Raw genomic sequence first — 14,089 nt, forward strand, 5'->3', positions numbered from 1 at the left:
GAACCTGCTTACAAGGTTAAAAACTAGTTGAAAAGTGGTCAGTAGAAATATTTTCAACATCATTTAAGGTTCATTTAGGCATAATTTATACTGTTTCTGGACTAAATCAACACTCTCAGGATTTGTTAGATTTAGACTCGTGTTATTTCAATGTAATTTCCAGACACTGTTTTGTCCTAAAATCAATTAAATAAAATAATCTTTACGAAATAATGAAATAACTGACGATTGAACATGTGGTAAAATCAGATGCAAATCAAAGACATTAAATCTCTGAAGATCTCAGCAGAGGAGGATCAAACATCTCCACAAACAGCTTCATCAGCTTCATTCATTAGATTGACTTTATTTCTGTCAGACATCTAGAGAGGCTCTTATTGAGAATTAACAGAGGTTTAAATGTTGATACTTGATTCATTTGAAGTCACCATTGTGGTGATCAGTGTTTGGTTTAGTTGGGATCTTGGTGCTCATACTTCTTCAATTAGTCTGTTTCTGACTGCTTTAACTGTGTTTTTGTGAAACACTGCAGTAAAGAGAAACAAAATTAAGAGAGCTCTGGTGGTATCGGTTTTTTGTTGATGATGAAAAAGTCATCACATCATATATTAAGTACCTGAGGTTATGAAGTTAGCTTTTTTTATTTTTGTTTCATTTATAGCCCCCAAGCCTTTTAAATCTACAGTACAGAAACCAGGAGCAAAATACTTGCTTATTTTGAAGATGGACAAAACGCATGCAATTTAAATATTTGGACTAAAAGCATCATGTACTCAAACACAGACATCAAGATTCCAGATATGCATCACAACAACGGTGACAATCAAAACCGATTCATAGCAAAAACTCATCCTTATTTTCCAGACTTTTTTTTTTTTCCATACATTGATGTGATGCATATCCAAAATTATGCATTTTGTAAAAAAAAACATGTACATTATTTTTTTTTCAACAAGATTTCTATCCAAGAAAATAAATATAGTGGCAAAAAAACATTAATATCTTATTTTGCTATAATGTTGTCACCATTAGCAGCAAGATGCAAACACATGAGTTCAATGCTCTCTGCCACAATAGGAGCGCTTTATAACACACAGTTACAAAAGCCAGAGACAAGCTAACACAAGAAGTAGAGGACCAAGATCCCAACTAAACCAAACACTGATTCAAATGAATCAAATATCAACATTTAAACCTTTGTCAATTGTCAATAAGAGCTTCTCTAGATGTCTGAAAGAAATAAAGTCAATCTAATGAGTGAAGCTGATGAAGCTGTTTGTGGAGATGTTTAATTCTCCTCTGCTGAGATCTTCAGAGATTTAATGTCTTTGATTTGCAGCTGATTTTACCACATGCTTAATCGTCAGTTATTTCATTATTTCATAAAGATTATTTTATTTTCTTGATTTTAGGACAAACACAGTGTCTGGAAATTACATTGAAATAACACGAGTGTTGAATTGGTCCAGAAACAGTATAAGTTATGCCTAAATGAACCTTAAATGATGTTGAAAATATGTCCACTGACCACTTTTGAACTAGTTTTTAACCTTGTAAGGAGGTTCTGTGAGCGTCTAAATCAGACGTACAGAAGACGTCAAAACGTCATAAAAACTTTCATTCTGGCTCCTCAGTGGATGTCTTTTCAACGTCAGCAAAGACATAAAAAAGACGTCCACTGGACGTAACTTTGCCCAGTGGGTCAGGGCACCACATTTGTAATATAATCACTGTATTAGTATTACATCTTGTGTGATGTTTTTTTTTACAGAATGTTAAAGACTGGACTGATGTTGTGTATGCATCTGTCACCACAAGATGATCCGAAATCCAGAATCCAGCAAAATTGAGATGAGTTTGAGCCATCAAAATAAACTTATATTTGACGCTTAAAGGTATAGTTCACTCAAAATATAAAATCCACAAAACACAATCTATCACAAGTCTAAAATGATAAGTTTTAAAGAGAAATGTCGGAGGATTTTGATATAACAGAAGAGGAGCTTTTCCCCCCAGCCCTATTCACAAGTTTACCTGCGCTTTCAGTCTTAGTAGTTCGTTTTAAACAAACTTAGCTCGCTGTCCTCGAAGGGAGCTTGAACCCGAGGCTCAGGTTCCTAACTAAAACCTGTCAGGACTATACAGTTCAGCATGGCTCTTACATTACACTCTCAGCACTTGTCACTCTCTGTTTTATTGTAGATAATGTTTACATTTATGTACATTTGATGTTTTTGAGATTTGATTGTATTTTATTGCATAATATATTGAATAGTAGCATTAGCTTTATTGAGTTAAACTTGTGTATGGATTTGTACATGCATTTGTTGTATTTGTATTCATATTTTAATATACTATGAAGGCAGATTGCTCCACTTCTTTCACTGTACATAAAAGATCTGCTAATAGTATTATATGTTGCTTCGTCTGCTTCATTTTGTAGAGAAATGTTTCGATCTGTTGGGTCGCCAGACAGCATGAGAACACTGTAGGATGCTTGTGTTTGAGGTGTGAATAGCATGTGGTTGAGGGTGTTTTTTCCTTTCATACTCATATAAAGCTCACCAGAACTTCCGCTCTAGATTCACTGTGTAATACTGATTCTGACAGATAAAAGATTCTGTGAAATAAGACAGGGACATTATTTATAGATCTTACTATTTTACACGCATACTCTATATATATGACATAGCAAGACTGATTTTAAAGGGGGCATGCATCTTTATGTATCCATTGCATGGGATTGTTGTGATTTTTTATGTTAACTTCAGCACACATACTGACTGTACTTATAAAGACACCAGCCTCAGTTTACAATAATTGAGAAAAAAAATTATGTCATAATGTTTTGATGCATATTTCGTGATTCAAAAGCGAGTGTGTACTGTGCTGTATCAAGTTGTGGAAAAGTATTTGCATTGCCTTCCTGCTGTTAATTACAGTCAGAAAGAATGGATGAACTTTATTTTTAATGAAGATCCAGACAGTAATCAAACAAGTAATCAAACAAACACAACTGTTAGCCAATCACAGCAGTGGGCGTTTACTTCCAAGTCTACGATCTGACACGCCTATAGGGTGTTCTGATGAGGGGGGTTAAAAACAGAACAGAAACAACCTATTACTTATAATTTATGATGATTTGTGATGTTAAAATATTGATATAGGGGGACCTCAGAGAACAATAGAAAATAGCAATAAAAAGCAGGTCATGACCCATTTAATTATGACTAAAGTTTGTTTTGGGAGTAAATGAGTCATATACTCCTGACTACCAGGAAAAAAATAATAATGTGAATTTAGTTTTGTTTCATGTCATTACATTTTTTAGAGCATAAGTCTCTATTTGCCTATTTTTATTTTTTTGTCTTTGATGATATTGCTTTGTTTTATGCCTGCGGTAATTATGAAACATCACGTCATCATTGTGCACCAAACAGTGCCACCTTGAGGAAAAAAGATGCATTTATATATATGTTTTTAATAATATTATGATTATAAATTATTATTTTAAATGCCAATATTATTTTAAATGTTTTGTTCAGTTCAAGTGGAATCAAAATGGTCTGTCTTTCATGATAAAATTTGGCTTTATTGTTATTTGTTTTAAAGATATTGTTACATCCATGTTAGTGTTTCAGTTATATTGCTAGTCTACCAGTGCTGTGAAGCTCTGGGTGAACAATGAAATGATTCATAGGGTTTAGATTATGTTCAAGAACATTTTTGGCAAATTCAGAATGATCCATCTGAGACGATCCACAATTAAGTTTGAGAGATCCACAAGAGTCTGGAGATTTAGGGGGAACTGATGCTCAAAGACCTCTTAAAAGTAATTGAGTAGACTTACTGGAGTGGTGACGAACATAAAACCACTTGTTAGTATAAAACAACTGCTAAAGACTGTGCTTTATGTAACATCACAGTGTTTTCGATTCATTTAAATGTTTGTTGAAAGCCGATTCTGTGTATTTCATACTTAGAAGCCAACATTCACACAGAGTAATGAGAACAAGTTCAACTGCAAAAATGTTTTATTTTTTGCTAATTAGTAGTTTTAGGTCAGAAAAAGCAATAAGGCACTACAAGGCAAAATCCATAACTAGACACTTAGAAATAAAGTTATTAGTCATTAATTACTGTCTAATGTATGATCTTTAAAATAAAGTGTTACCATTAATAATACTGACAAATGACAACATCAATAAACACAGCACAACAACAATACAATAATGTGTCTCTATACATAACACTCACACAGTTATCATCTTCCTGCTTACATGAATGTCATTAATGAGAAAAAAAAATAGAAAAAAATAAAAATAAAACAAACTACTTAACACTAAAACATCACAAATGTTTTTGTTCTGTTTGACTAATGTTCTAGATATCTAGACAAAGACACACTGAACTGATATGGGTGAGTAAATCAGGGTTAATAACAAGACACACCTGCACATAATGACACAATTAAAGGAGACTTGGTCAAGAAACACGAAAAACAAACACAAAAGTCCATGAAGTGTGAAAATCACAAAAGTATTTGCTTTTATCAGCTGAACACCAGAGTAACAACATTTAACTCAGCTGTATCTGTGCATACAGGTACAGACATGGTTAAAATAGTAAAAAGCCTAGGTTCATTTGTAATGTTACAATAACAGTGTTTTCCAGTAACAACACCTACAGTATCAGTAGTACAGACTCAGTTCAGTAGCTGAAAACCTGTTTGACTCACAGCTGCCTTCAAATCAAATAAATGCTCTTTTCTTTGAAGAGCAAGGGGGTATACCAGCCCGCAGGGAATGTGACATAGTCATATTTACAGTGAAGTAAAAAGATAACCTCAACTTTCGTTAAAAACGGAGGTAGTTTTCAGTGTATGTAAATAGACATAGCTACTGTTTCTATGAAATGCTCTAACATAATACTGAAATGCTTTTTTGTTTTTGTTTTTAAGAAGAATAAGAAATGTTACTATTATAAAACAGATATTTGGGCAACACGTTTTATTATATAAATGACTAATAATGAACATCAAATTAGTTTGCTGTGGTGGTATTGAAATGTGTGAAATAGTGTGGTGAAATTTGACCGGTCTACCGAATAGTGAAAATTTGGTATCATAACAGTATTTTTCTGTGAGTGTTGTGAGTTTCAACCAATGGTGGACAGTAAGATTAGCTTTACTTCAATACTGTACATAAGTTCATTTTTCAGTTATCTGTACTTTACTGGAGTAGTTCTATTTTGAGCAACTTTTAGTTCACTACATTCCCAAGCATAAGATCGTACTTATTACTTCACTACATTTCATAAAACATAATTAATCCTTATAATATTTTGTGCTCTGACACGCAGAAGCGGTTTCTGATTCATGAACGAACTGATTCTTTTCAGTGAACCATTAAATCTGATCGCAAATTTTATCCGATTGCAGCTGTTCTCAAGTCGACCACTCAGTGAGAACTGGGAGATCTTGTGAGGGTGCGTGACTGATGCTACTAAAGATGTTACTAAATGTAGGTTACTAATGTCGATTTTAGGATTAATCATTTTAACTGAAAAACATATTTAGGTCAAAACTGTCAGTTGTTTGTGAACTAAATCTACTGTAAAGGGTGCTCTATTCAAGCCAACTGAAATGCTTGCAGACAAATCAACATCAGTTTAGGTAAAAAAAAACAAAAAAAAACAATGAAACCTTAAAATAACACAGATTCAATAAAATAACTTTTTTTCTGAAATCCCCTGCTGCTGTAATGTTAACTGTTTTATTAAAATGCTACACATGCCCTATGTGATGTCTTTTTTCATATTGTTTATTAACAGTGTGAATTTTTATATTGTTTGAATTAACTAGCCAAGTAGACAGATATGAATGCTTCATACTAAAAATAAGTAAATATTATTAGCTGGTGCTAACTGTAGCTAACAAGCTTGCTGGTGCTAAGTTGAGGTAATTTTTAGATATAAAGTCTAAATATTTTTATTCAACCACCTAGATAGATTACATCTGGTGGAAAAGAAAGGATGTGATGTTCAGGACATGGTAACTACAGTAATTATCAAAGTGGGAAGAGGTGCACCCCGTTTGGCCAGGGGTATTTTTAAACCACAGACAAGGTTTGAGAAGAATTAAATCATTATGAAAATATAATCATATTTTTCTCAAAATGTTCTTCCTAACTTCAGGCCTTATTCTCATGTCATATGTAACTGCGATGTTCTGCAAAACAACAAACTTTAAAAAAACTTTTTCTTCCTGGTGAAAATCAAATGGTCAACTCTGTTTTCTCTCGGGTAAATCGCAGTGTAAACTCTTATCAACACATTCAATATCAATGACAAAAATATCTCTTGATTTCATATAGTGGTTATTTTGGGAAAATCCCAGATATTTTGAGCAATAGGATTATAAAAAAAATATATGTGCCAATATAAAATTAAATTAAGTAGCCTACTGTATATAAAATTGCTAAATAAATCAATCAGTATTTTTTTTTTTTTTACTTAGTTACATAAAAAATGTAGTACTTTCGTACTTTCACTTGAGTAAAACTAAAAAAGGAGTACTTTTCCTTTTACTGGAGTAATATTTGTATGAAAGTGACGTGACATATGCCCAAGTATGGTGACCCATACTCAGAATTCATGCAGTGCATTTAACCCATCCAAAGTGCACACACACAGCAGTGAACACACACACACACACACACACACACAAGGAGCAGTATTCATCATTTATGCTGCGGCGCCCAGGGAGCAGTTGGGGGTTCGATGCCTTGCTCGAGGGCACCTAAGTCATGGTATTGAAGGTGGAGAGAGAACTGTACATGCACTTCCCCACCTACAATTCCTGCCGGCCCGAGACTCGAACACACAACCTTTCGATTGTGAGTCCGACTCTCTAACTATTAGGCCACGACTTCCCTTAAATATATAATTTACTGTACTTTTACTTATTTACTTGATTTGTGTACTCCACTGGTTTCGACTGATGCTTTTCTCTTTTTCTCGATTTTACACTGCCTCTTCAGTGTTAGTGTAATTAATGATGTAATGCTAATCAGCCTCAGTCTGATTTAAGGATGTCCCATCAGTAGTGTTCAACAGTATGTCGCAGTCTCCTACAGTAAGGACTCTTGATTCACTGGAGCATCATTTACCTGTAAAAAAAAAGATACAGATTCACTGATGGTAAAAAAGAATAGAAGAACAGGATTGATGAGAAAAAAAACGAATTGCAAACTGTTGCCAACATTGATAATGCTAATAATAAATCAGCATATTAAAATGGCAGGGCTATAGACTAACTTTCTGCCTTTTTTCTTAGGTGCACGATTCTGGATAAAGTGAGAATCACAATGTTTTTGGTCTCATATAGAGATCACGATGCTCCTATGATTCTTTTTTTTAAATTAAATAAAAAAATAAAAAAAAATCAATTTATGCATTTAGCAGACACTTTTATCCAAAGCTACTTACAGTGCATTCAGGCTATACATTTTTACCTATCATGTATTCCCGGGGAATCGAACCCCCAAACTTTGCGCAATGCTCTACCAATTGAGCTACACGAACACTATTATTATTATTACTATTATCATTATCACAAGTATATAAATTAATACTTTTATTTTGCAAGGATTCTTTAAATTGATCAAGTGTGACAAAGACATTTATAAAAAAAAACTGAAAAAAAAAATCTGTTTTCAACATAATAATAATAATAATAATAATAATAATTTAGCTGTGCAACACAGGAATAAATGACATTTTAAAATACATTCAAGTAGAAAGCAGTTATTTTAAATTGTAAAAATATTTCAAAACTTTACTGTTTTGTTGTACTTTGGATCAAATAAATACAGGTTTGGGGAGCAGAAATGACTTTAAAAAACATTACACATCATATGGTTCAAAAACTTTTGACTGGTAGTGTATATATAATATATTTAAAACCCCAGTTTTTTATATTAGAATGATGAAAAAGTTGTTTAAATCACTGATTCAACGACTCACTCATAAACCTACTACACTTGTTTCATTACTGGATGAATCAGTGTTTTTCTGGACGATTCTCTTGAATGAAAAAGTAATTCGTTGACCAATACATTTTTAAGACACTTGTCGCCACCTAATGAATGATCTGGTAAGACTTTGTCAAAGGTTTAACAGACTCAGGGAATCATTGTCATTTAGAAATGAGATCGAGAGGGTGTCTGAATCGTGAAATCTTTTAACGATTAATCGTGCAGCTCTAGTTTAAGCTATTAAAATAGTTCAGTTTTGTATGCAATAGCAAAGTGATTACATTATATATTAATTATAAAAGGTAAGAGTAATACATAATTCGTAACTGCAAAGGGTCTATGTTGTGCTTTTATAAAATAAAGAAAAAACCCGCTTATGAAGTCTCATTTTGAACAGGAGTACAAAAATAAACAAACTCAGTGAAAACATTCCTCACAGATATGATATATATATATAAATAAATATATATATATATATATATATATATATATAAGAGTTCAGAGTTCAGATGCAAAAGCCTCTAAGTGCCTAAGGATTTTTATCAAGCTCCTATGCTTAGGGTTGAGGCATTTTATTTTAATGGCAATGTGCATGTCCTTTTCCAGGCTAGTAAAGTGATATAATATATATTAAAAATAATAATAATATATATTAAAGTGACAACTTGAAAACAGGACTTTAGAAATAAATTTATTTTCTGTAAATGTATATATATATATATATATATATATATATATATATATATATATATATATATATATATATATATATATATAAAATAAACACAACTAAAATGTCATATTTAGATAAGTATTCAGACCCTAACATTTGAGATTTGACTCTGGTGCCTCCCATTTCTTTTGATCATTGCAGAGATATTTCTACACCTTGATTGCACGTGATTCCACCTGTGGTGAAATAAATAGATTGGACCAGATTTGGAAAGGCACACATCTCTCTGTAAAAGGCCTCACAGCTGACAATACAAATCAGAGCAGAAACCAAGCCATGAGGTCAAAGGAACTGCCTGCAGAGCTCAGAGACAGGATTGTAGCTAGTCACAGATCTGGGGAGGTCTACAAAATGGGAAAAAAAGGAAGTTAGTTCAAGGAACTAGCCAGCAGGGTATTTCCCAGAAAACCAATTTCCCACTCAGGCCAATTTTCTGTCTACATCTGCCCTGGCAGCAGAAACTATGGCCGACATCTTTATGCACAGCATTTACAAACATTGATAACCGGTGAATTAAGTACACTATGATAAGAGCTGATTTGTTACGTTTCGTGAGTTTTGCGATAACAGAGATGCAATGCTAATGCACAACTTACAAGATTAAAATAGCACGTAAATCTGACTGAATATCCTATCCTACTCCAATATGAAAACTTGCAGTGTTACCGTAATTTTCGGACTATAAGTCTCATCAGTCCAAAAAATATGTCATGATGAGGAAAAAAACATATATAAGTTACACTGGACTATAAGTTGCATTTATTTAGAACCAAGAACTAAGAGAAAACATTACCGTCTACAGCCGCGAGAGGGCGCTCAATGTTGCTCAGTGTATGCTATAGGAGCACTGAGCAGCATAGAGCGCCCTCTCATGGCTGTAGACGGTAATGTTTTCTCTTGGTTCATTTCTCTTGGTTCATGTCAAATAAATTTTGATAAATAAGTCGCACCTGACAATAAGTCGCAGGACCAGCCAAACTATGAAAAAAAAGTGTGACTTATAGTCTGGAAAATATGGTACATATAATCAAGGCTGAGAGAAAAAAACAATGCCAGAAACAACAGGTAATTTTTATTGCTGTTTTCCATGATCGTGGTATAAATATTTTTACATGGATTTTGTTTAAAATGCAGGGTATCTTGTGTTTCATATGTGTTTGGCCGATCAGCGTACACTTGTGTCACTGGTAGTTCCTATAGAATCGTTTTAGACCCTACACCGAAGTAGGAGTTAATTTAGTTTCCCCAAACGAAGTTCCTAGAAAACATGATAATTTCCTGTGGTTTGATCATGCCAAAAATTGGGTACGTCCACCAATAGTTATGGGAACTATGAAATTCCTCCGGTGTGAAAACCACCATAATTATCAAATGGAAGAAGTTTGGCACAACCAGAACTCTTCCAAGAGCCGATCGCCCGGCCAGACTGAGCAACCAGGAGAGAAGAGAGCCAAGAACCCGATGGTTACTCAAAGATCCAAAAGACAACCATCAGTGCAACCCTCCACAGATCTGAGCTTTATGGCACAGTGGCTAGACGCAAGTCTCTCCTGCTTTGAGTTTGCAAAAAAGTAAATCATTAAGTCTGGAGGAAACCAGGCACCGCTCACCGTGTTTTTCAGCGGCAGGGACTGGGAGACTGGTCAGGGTTGAGGAAGAGCTGAATGGAGCAAAGTACAGAGATAACCTTAATGAAAAACTAGAAGGACCCCCCTTTCAACAATGACCCTTAGCACACTGCCAAGACAACACAAGAACTCTGGGAATGTCCTACAGCAGCCCAGCCAAAGCCCTGACTTGAACCCCATTGAACATCTTTGGAGAGACCTGAAACTTGCTGTCGACCAATGGTCCCCATCCAACCTCACTGAGCTTGAGAGGATTCGAAAAGAAGAAATTACAGAAAATCCCCCAATCCAGGTGTATAAAGCTTGTTGTGTCATACCCAGAAAGACTTGAGGTTGTAATTGCTGACCAACATGCTTCAATTAAGTACTGAGTAAAGGGTCTTAATACTTATGTAAATATATTTCAGTTTTCTTTCTTTTCAATAAGCTATAAGACAGTAGTTTTTTAATGTCAAAAGAAAGTTTGTGTTGGTGAAATCGGTAAGTAAATCCAGCCCTTAATATGATCAGACTCAATTTGAGATATGTACAAAAACTGGACTTTAACTGAGTCTGAATGATGCTATAGTATCTTACCGGACCAATGTTCTGCATCCTGATGTCTGTTTAAACAATACTTAAACTCAGTTAAACACACTTTGGTTAATTATAATAAAAATACATATTTCCACTTCTTTCAAATACTTTACACATAATCTCCACCTTGTTAAATCAGCTGTATCCAATACTCACCTTCTCATTTCGCTTGATGTTTGTGTTAGTAAATCACAACCGCAGCACACGCAGCTAAAAGCAGAATGACAGTAACAGCTATTCCTGCTGCAGCAGCTGAAGACCGACCTGAAACTGGAACATCTAAAGAGAAGAGAGAGTCAATATGAATAGAGAGTGACTGATAACCAATTGACTTGCTGTGACATATACATTGTAGAAAGACCAGCGGAATTTCAAACAAACAAAAAGTCCTCAAAATTAATGAAAATAATTAAACTGTCAGTAATAAAAAAGCAAAGGAACAAATAGAATAACAAGATACAAATTAAACAAACTGTGCTTTAATGTTTTTTATGCAAATCTCAAGCAGCATGATTTCATTTATTCACTATCCAATTTATTACTAATGTCTCATTTCAGTTTAAGTTTGGCTTTAGTTTTGTATTTATTGCAGTTTATATGAAAAGGTTCATGTAACTTGGTACAGCCTACTGCAGAAATGAATAATCAAATGTAAAACAAAATGTAGCCCGCTGTCATTTTAAGAGCCGCACGGATCCAAATTACTGTTAGACGTGTATTTTCATTCTCAACTCTTTACATTCATTTATTACATGACCAACGGATGTATACATTAATAATCACCAAGCGCAGCATTTTGACACATTTTTGCATGTACTTGACCGATTAGGCGCGCACCTTGAGCTAAAAGATTCTCCAGCAACGCTCCCAGAAGCTGGTGTCTGGCTATGAATCTCTTTTGCAGCAGTTCATAACAGCAATATGGAACTTTACTAAGTACTAAACATGCTTGCCAAGAATAATTTTGAGAGTGCAGCAGTCATTAAAGGTTGCATTTTCAGTTGAATGAATTTAGGAAAACACTTGAAACATTCACAGTGATGAGCTATTTCAATTACTAGTTCAGTCAACAGCTCAAAGTCTATCTATCTCTGCGTGTGTGTGTTTTTAAATTGCACAAGGGAACTAAATGATACTTACTAACAGCAACTTTAACACCAAAGCTCTTCTCACTGAAAGCACTGTTGCCAAGACGACCCTTTCTGCTGATCTCCAGTTTATATTCTCCAGAGTCTGTGTTTCTGGTGTTCGTGATGGTCAGAGATCCAGTCTGATCCAGCTCCAGTCTGTCTCCGAATCTCTCTTTACACTCATCATCTGAACAGATACTCTTACTCTGATCTCCAGTGATTTCAGCGATGCGAATGTCTTTATAATACCATCTCATCACCTCATTTGGTTGTCTTACAACACCAGGATGTAAAGTGACAGATTCTCCCTCCTTCACTGACTTCCCTGAAACACAAACCAACAGCTGCTGAAGGATCGTTTTTTGAAAAAGCAACAACAAAAACAATGTGAAAGCACTGTGAATATGAAAATAATTTATCATGCCGTTTTGAAAAGTGAAAGTGATGTGACACAGCCAAGTATGGTGACCCATACTCAGAATTCATGGTCTGCATTTAACCCATCCAAAGTGCACACACACAAACACACACACCACACACACAGAGAGCAGTGTTCATCATTTATGCTGCGGCGCCCGGGGAGCAGTTGGGGGTTCAGTGCCTTGCTCAAGGACACCTAAGTCGTGATAGAGAGTGCTGTTCATTCACTCCCACACCTACAACTCCTGCCGGAACGAGACTCGAACTCACAACCTTTGGATTACGAGTCCGACTCTCTTACCATTAGGCCACGACTTCCCGTTTGCAGCATTTATTTTTTTCATAAATACTTTAACAGTAACTATGTTTAAAAACAGATTGAGTATACACAGCATTAAAATACATTACTCTGAATGTTACTGAAAAAAAGCTAAACATTAATGCTTAAACCTATATAATCTGCTTTAAAACATTCATTCAGTGACTCACCATGAACAACAACATTGAAGGTCTTTTCACTGATACTGCTGCTTCTGATGATCTTTAGCTCATAATCTCCAGAGTCAGTGTTTGTGATGTTCATGATGGTCAGAGATCCAGTCTGATGATCCAGTTTCAGTCTGTCTCTGAATCTCTCAGTCCCTTCATTACACTGAACATCTGTACAGTAATCACTGAGATCTCCACTGATTTCAGCTATTCGAATGTCATTAAAATACCACTTAATATCTTCTTGTTGGTTTGTTTTAACATTACTGTGTAGAGTGACTGATTCTCCCTCATTCACTGACACTTTGACAACATTAACACCAGCAAAACCTGAAAAAGAAAAGAAGAAAAGTTAATTATGAACCAAACAAAGATAAACAACAGGTAAGAGCTGTGAAAATCTTCAAATTCAATATATTCATGCAAACACAGTAGCCTACACAAGTCATGAATAATCTTCAGCAAATGAATGAACAATACACAAACCAAATCTTGATTAATATTTTAGCTGTTTACACTAAAAGTGCAGTCATGAAATAAAGTGTTTTCATAGATAATTTTAAATATGGCTCTTTATGAATAACAATAAAATTGATGAAAATGATCCATAAAGAGCAAGAAAATGTAGCATTTAATTACCAAATATTTTGTTTTTAAGTATCCTTACAAAAATGTACCACCGCGATAAAAAAAGAAGAAGAAGAAAACTGGTTGCAACCGCTCAGACAAACCACAGAGCGGTTTTTTTTTTTTTTTTTTTAGAAATTTACATATTAGTCCGTTTTATTCTTAGAGTAGGTTAGATGGTTTTCAATAAAATATGACAAGTCAACGGTCATCTTTTTCTGTGGTCATTTGCGTGTGTTTACAGGACACGTAGGCCTACCTGAACGCGACCTCTCAAAAACAACACGTTTCCTTTCGTTTCGTTTTTATTATTATTATTATTTGTTATTATTAGCACGCAGATAACATACAAATAACTTACCATGGTGGGATAAAAAAATAACAAAAAATAACAAAATCGCCATTCCACTATCGCCATAAAAATAAAAATAAATTAGAAAAAGAAAGAAA

The 14,089-nt window shown here is 34.4% G+C and overlaps 1 long non-coding RNA gene across 1 annotated transcript; it reads right to left on the reverse strand.

Moving 5' to 3' along the window:
* Nucleotides 1-6,959: 6,959 nt before the first annotated feature.
* LOC113080590 (uncharacterized) lies at nucleotides 6,960-12,433 on the reverse strand. The gene is made up of 3 exons (XR_003281906.1): nucleotides 12,114-12,433; nucleotides 11,130-11,252; nucleotides 6,960-7,169 (listed from the first exon to the last, which is right to left on the reverse strand). It is a non-coding gene; the product is annotated as an uncharacterized LOC113080590 (long non-coding RNA).
* Between the last annotated feature and the right edge of the window lie 1,656 nt (nucleotides 12,434-14,089).

The sequence above is a fragment of the Carassius auratus genome, unplaced genomic scaffold (assembly GCF_003368295.1).
Source record: "Carassius auratus strain Wakin unplaced genomic scaffold, ASM336829v1 scaf_tig00031692, whole genome shotgun sequence".
In the NCBI taxonomy this organism is placed as follows: Eukaryota; Metazoa; Chordata; class Actinopteri; order Cypriniformes; family Cyprinidae; genus Carassius; species Carassius auratus.